Source organism: Pistacia vera, unplaced genomic scaffold (genome assembly GCF_008641045.1).
Source record: "Pistacia vera cultivar Batoury unplaced genomic scaffold, PisVer_v2 Contig263, whole genome shotgun sequence".
Classification (NCBI taxonomy): domain Eukaryota; kingdom Viridiplantae; phylum Streptophyta; class Magnoliopsida; order Sapindales; family Anacardiaceae; genus Pistacia; species Pistacia vera.
The window spans coordinates 148,095-155,094 of record NW_022196072.1 but is presented as its reverse complement, the minus strand read 5'-3'; the positions used below and the strand labels follow the sequence as shown (position 1 = coordinate 155,094).

General features: G+C 32.6%; 1 pseudogene; it reads right to left on the bottom strand.

Moving 5' to 3' along the window:
• Positions 1–4,563: 4,563 nt before the first annotated feature.
• Positions 4,564–7,000, bottom strand: part of LOC116132919 — a 38,550-nt pseudogene continuing 36,113 nt past the window's right edge.

Below are 7,000 nucleotides of genomic sequence, written 5' to 3'. Positions count from 1 at the left end.
TCCTTCCTTCAATTTTTTTTTTTTTTTTTGAAAATTGTGCTTTAGGAGTATACGATGCAGCTTTATTTAATTAATTGATATTGTCATCTGCAATGCAAACATTTCTATCTTTATTCTCTTTTGTGCTGATGGAAGTTGAAACCAGACAAATGGCTTAAGTCAAGGTTGTGAAATGTGTTTATCAAGGAGGGCAATTTATGGAGATCTTTTGAACTCTTAACATAGAATCATGCTCTGCTGCTGAGAATTTTTAGAAGTAGCCTGCAATAGTCAACTATACTCGCATAGAATCACAATGGTTTAATATGTCATTTTGATAATTTTTCCAAATCATACGTAAATGATATTAGACGTATCTCTGGGGATCAGCTAGTTGAAAATCCATGACGTTATTTTTTTTAACTTCAAACTTAGAGTTACTGATACTCTGATGAAATTGCGGCATATGTGAAGCAATCACATTTAAACCATAGGTTGTAGAGTAGTTTTTGAAACACAATAGGCTGATATCTTTTTCCACTTGGCTTATTTTTTCCAATATGTTGAGGAAAAGTTTCTAATTCAAGCTTTACTTTCCGAGTTTCATGTCAAAATATGCTATAGGTTAAATAAAACTATTGATGTAAATAATTTATATGACCTATCATAAAGTCATCTAAGTTCTCTCTTTTCTATGATCAATTTAGGGTTTGGTTTGATAAAGTTAACCTGTTATTTCATCTTATCGTGATTGGCCTTACTATATTTAATCGGATGTTCTCAACTCTTGCTCCCGCTCCGCTCCCGTTCCCGCTCCCATTCATATTATATGATCTCATTGATGATCTCACTACATCACTAAAGTTACCGACAATTCTTGCTTCTTGATTTTATGATATTGAAAATATTGTTTGGGTCCACAACTCCAGGGTGACTTTCTTCAATTGTTATGTACTGCTTTTGGATTTGTTGATATATTCTTTCCTAAAAAACAGAGTTATTCAGGACATATGCCACAACTGGTTGCTTTGAGAGGGAACACGAGACACTTGAAGTTTTGACTACGCTGCACAAAAGGTACACATTCCTGCTACAGTTTTAATTTCTTTTTTTCAGTCCAATGTGTATGATGCATTTGCATTGTTATTGAGAATGTATGTATAGATTTATTAAAAAACAATTGAAGTGTTTAACTAATGATATTTAGTGGCTGCGATGTCCACCTTATCTAGTAACAATATGTGTTTGAACTAAAATGTGCCACGTTAGCAGTTGTCTTTGATGACCTCAATGATGTGCTTGTAATGAGTTGTGTTATGTGCTCTATAAAATTATGAACTCTTTGCTTCTCTCTGCAAGAGCGTAAATACTACTGGTGGATCATTGCCTATCTGTTTAAATTTTTAGTTTAAGTGATAACTTAATAGAGTATTGTAGCAAGGTGGTCTACACAGTCTTGTGTTTAAATCTCTCTATGAGATTTGGGCCAGTTTTGTTTGTGATTAAAAAATAATTTTGAAAAACTAAGATACAATTAAAAATTTTAAAAGTTTTATCTCAATATTTTAAATATTTGAAAATATGTTTGATATTCAAAAATTGTTTTTGAAGTTAAAAACTATATAAAGACTGAGAAATGATATTTTTCTTGTTTTCTAATTTTACACTAATTTTTAGGATTATATGCAAAAACATTGTTTTGAAAACATTTCAACTTATTTTAACAAAAACGTATTTCATAAAATTCTTTATGGTCCTTGTTTTCGAAAATAAAACACTATTTAAAATTTATATCAAATAGGCTCTTATTTAGATTATAAATTTGTATTTGTATTTATGTTATATTTATGGTTGTGATTTTGGGTGTTCAGCGCACGAGATTATGTTAAATTTTAAGTATGGTTGTTGGATGCTTAACTATCAATTTAAGCTTTTAAGTCAAGTTGTTACGTAACATTTTTAATGATGTCACTGAATTATGATACATTTGCTTAGTATTTATTGAATGTATGCAATCCTTGCTATTTTAATTCAATGCGTAAAGATGCTTGTCTTTGTTCCCTTTCTTAGGTTATGCCCCGTTTGGAAGAGCTACAATTATTTAGGTTATAACAGGAAGCCAAATCTATTCCTGAACTAATAGACCAGAAAGAGAAGTCACATAAGAAAAGTGTTAATGGAAAGAGAAATCTTGTTTTTTCTTAAGAGCCTCCATCTCCTCTATCACAGCCTTCCTCCATTTTTCATCCCCTAATGCCTCATATATAGGTGCTGCAACCTTCACAGTTGAGAGATTAGTGGTGAATGCCAAAAAAATCATCTGCCAACTTATCGTATGCCATATACTTCAATAGGATGCAATGTACAGGATCTAACACCCTTCCTTAGTGCAATAGGTAAATGTAAATCATCATGCCTTGATTTAGAATCATCAAAAGAAAGTTCTTCCTTACCTTGTGACTGTGAATCACTGGTTTCTTCCAGTTGGGATGATTGCTCATATAGATCATTAGGTTTCCTTCCACTTTGATAGTCAGTACTTCGAGAATAACATTAGAGACCTGGCTGATTTAATCTCTCAAGACCTCCCCTTGGTTCTAATATTTCCTGAGAGTTTGGTTTATCAAGAATGGGCTATATAGTTAGAGTAGGACCTAAATTGGTAGGCTAACTATGAGACTGACTCATCCTTACGGGACTAGGCTGACCTATAGGAACCTAACCTGAACTAGGCTGACTAAGAAACATACTCATTCTTATAGGACTAGGCTGACCTATAGGAAACTAGGTGACTTTGAACTTTGAGCTAGACTACAGGACTACTGAGACTGACTCAAGTGTGGTTATGAGCTAGATAAATAGACTTGGTGTATTTTGCAAGTTGACAAGTTTCACACTTAAAAGAAAATAAACTTTTATTTTCGAATAACAATGGGTACAATTTTTGTAAATAAGGTAAGCGAGGGTGTCCTAATCTACTCTTATATTAGCCTATTGGGTTTCAAAAAGTACTCCACTATCTATGGTTTAAAAGTGATTGCTTCATGTATGCCATTATTTCATCACAGTATCAGTAACTCCAAAGTTTAAAGTTAAAAAAATAAACGCCATGGATTTTCGACTAGCATGACCCCTAAAGATACTGTCATATATCATTTACGTATGATTTTGAAAAATTATTCAAAATGACATATTAAACCATTGTGATTCTGGTACCCGAGTAACCGGTTGACCTATTGTAAGGCTACTCTCTAAAAATATTCTTAGCTGCAGGGCATGATTCTATATTAAGAGTTCAAAAGATCTCCATAAATTGCCGTACTTGATAAACAACATGTTAACAACCTTGACTTAAGCCATTTGTCTGGATTCAACTTCCATCAGTTGGAAAAATAGAATAAAGAAAGAAATGTTTGCATTGCAGATGACAAATATCAATTGATTAAATAAAGTTGCATCGTATACTAATAAAAGCAACAGTTTAAAAAAAAATTGGGAAAGAAACTAGTTTAGAAACATTCAAATTCAAATTATGTCCATAAATCAATCTAGTATAATAGAAAGCAAGTAATGTAAAAGAATTATACCTCTGAAGTTGTCCCACTAAAACTTTTACTGTAGCATCTCCTGTAGATGGACGTAGCTTCATTTAAATGTCCCGATTCAATTTCCATAGCTATATAACCTTGCTAGGCTTCCAACATTGACTTGCTGCACAGACAAAAAGCAAATTATACTGAAAAAAATACTAAGATGAATCATAAATCAATCATATTGAACTACACAGGATAAGAAAGTGAAAAAGATGAATGGGCCAAACCAGATCTTAACCAGGCCTCCCAAACACCTAGAGCTGCAGCCAAATTTAGCTCCAAACAAGCCTAATAAGCATACAAATGGAGCAAACCGTCTGTATTCTTCATCTGTTGAGATAAGTAATCTGATGTGCGCTGAAAGGAAGAAACTGCACAGTTAAGTGTTCTAGTATATATAATACATCCAATCATACAGAGCCTGAAATTTTAATGATACACTAACGAGACATTAGGCTAATTGTTTATAAACACAAATATTGAAGACAACCATTACACAACAACGATGTACCAGTTGAAAATGACATGCCAATTTTATAAATTCACAGATCCATAAAGATATCTTCCGTGCATGCAACTCCAATGATGAATGAGAAATTTTTTAGCAAAGGACACTATTCCATGACAAAAAAATTAACAAAGGTAACAATCTAATTAAAATTTCTCTAAATCTTGGGGTTAGGTAATGAGGCTATCCTCATCACAAGTTGGATGAAATATATGTTCCACAGGAAACATATTAGAACTTTACCCTTTTGAATAAAATGGGTATAAACTTTGACATATCTGGAAGAAAATTTACAAGAAGGGTACTGATATAGATTGATCTCAATAGCACATATATTTTTCATGCTCAGACAGGTATCTTTTGTCATAATTATGTTTACAGAAACATATTAAGGCAAAACCTTACGTTTTTTATAAGAAAGAGAAGTTTGTCAATTATTGTGTGATTCTAGTTAACATGTAACATTAACCCCAGTAACAAACCTCACTTCTTAAAGAACATTTCTCTTAACTCATTGTTTGACTTGGGCTTCTCATCTTCAACTTCCCCGGCTTTTGGATTTGTCGAGGGGACACCAAGTGGCCCGACGTTCCTTCGCATTGCAAATGTGTTCCTCCCCTTCAGCTAAATGCTATCACTATGTTTATTAGCAACAGAGTGTGGCACTCTAGACCCCTTGAAAGTCTGATTACTACTTTGTGCTATCATTTAACCCAAAGGAGTAAGAAAATAAAATGTAGAAGTGGGAAACACAAACATGCAAACGTTTATAGACTGCATTGCACACAAACAAACAAACACACACAAGTAATAACAAAGATAAAACATAATTCCACTTAGCCTACCATGTTCTCCAGAGGCCCCATGACCAGCAGAATCCTTTCTCTTTTGCTTCAGATTTGATCTTGGAATGCTTATCTTCTTCCCAAGAAACATTTTTTTGTTCTTTCCTATAGTTGCAGCAAGGTGTGCATCATCGTCAAAATCCACAATCGATTAGAGGATATTATATATTAGTATGCAACGGTCCCATATGGATGCTCTACAGTTTAAAGGCAAGCTAGAATATGGGTAAATCTGTATGGGACTATGGTTGAGTCTCCTAAGCATATCACTCGCTAGCAAAATGAAAAAATATGCTCTTAGACAGTTAGACTCTTTATACTTAGAAAATTAAGCAATTTTACCATAATTATGGAATTCAACACTTCTGCAGGTTTATTTGAGACTGCATAATCGTCTCTGGAAAGGACATTCATCTTAAAACCAAAAGCGTAAGAACTAAATGATTTATTGACTGCATGAAAGGAAGAAATCAAATTGAAGTTTCAGTGAGCACCCTTGAGAAATTTGATCAAAGACAATGGACTGTAATTAACAGTTTCTATCTCCCTAAAGCATTAAAATTAGTTTCGTAGGGCAAATTTCTGTGGTACAATCCACATTATGCGTACATATGTTGATGTTTAAAGGTTAGGCAATGTTAAATGAGGATTTGACTGTAAGAGTGATGTGCACATGGAAGGTCAAGTGGATAGCTTCCCCTTTTTCATTTGAAGGAAAAGCACAAAGAACATTGACAAATAATGAGTGAGAGAAAGAGAGTCATACCCTTGACTTTCCGGTGAACTTGTCTTGCAGAATTCGAACAGATTCAACCCCACCAACATTGCTAAAGAATTTTTTCAGATCCTCAGAAGTTGCCTCAAAAAAATTTAAAACCATCAGAATTATCTCTCTGTATTTGCCTGTCCAACGTTAAAAAGGAATAAAAAGCAATCTCTCTCTGAAGCCGAGAGAATCTCTACTTGCCCTGAAGTTAAAGTTTGACAAAAATGAAGTAGACTCATTAGTGTATCCTTTGGCTCTTCCAATGGTGGAGTCTTTGATGTGCTAGTCATTTGGATGCTCTTCAAACTTAGGTTTTGTTTCTTCTACTTTGTTTTCTTCAGCTAAGTTCCGTGTCGTCCCTTTTCTCTCCCATGCACTTTGTTTAGGTTTTGGGTAGTATTTTTCTACTGCTTAGCTAGAGACTATTCGTTAGTTATGTTTGAATCTGATTCTCTTTCCACTAACACTTTTCTTATGCGACTTCTCTTTTTGATCTATTAGCTCAGGAACAGATTTGGCTTCTTGCTGTAACCTAAATAGTTGCAGCTCTTCCAAGCGGGGTGTAATCTGAGAAAGGTAACAAAGACAAGCATCTTTACGCATTGAGTTAAAATAGCAAGGATTACATACATTCAATAAATACCAAGCAGATGTATCATAATTCAGTAACATCTTTAAACAATGTTACGTAACAACTTGACTTAAAAGCTTAAATTGATAGTTAAGCATTCAACTACCCAACTTAAAATTTAACACAATCTCGTGAGTCGAACAGCCACAATCACAACCATAAATATAACATAAATACATACAAAAGTTTATAATCTAAATAAGAGCCTATTTGTTATAAATTTTAAATAGTATTTTATTTTCAAAAACAAGGAATATAAGGAATTTTATAAAAATAGTTTTTATTAAAATATGTTGAAATATTTTAAAACACAATGTTTTTGCATATAATCCTAAAAGTTAGTGTAAAATTAGAAAACAAGAAAAATATAACTTCTCAGTCTTTATATAGTTTTTAACTTCAAAAACAATTTTTAATACTAGCTAGATATATTTTCAAATACTTAAAATATTGAGATAAAGCTATTAAAATTTTTAATTGTAACTTAGTTTTCAAAATTTTTAATTATTTTTGAATCACAAACCAAGCTAGCGCAAATCTCATAAAGAGATTTAAAATACAAAATATATTTTCAAATATTTAAAATTTAGAGATAAAACTTTAAATTTTTTAATTGTAACTTAGTTTTTCAAAATTATTTTTGAATTACAGACTAAACTGGCCCAAATCTGATATAGA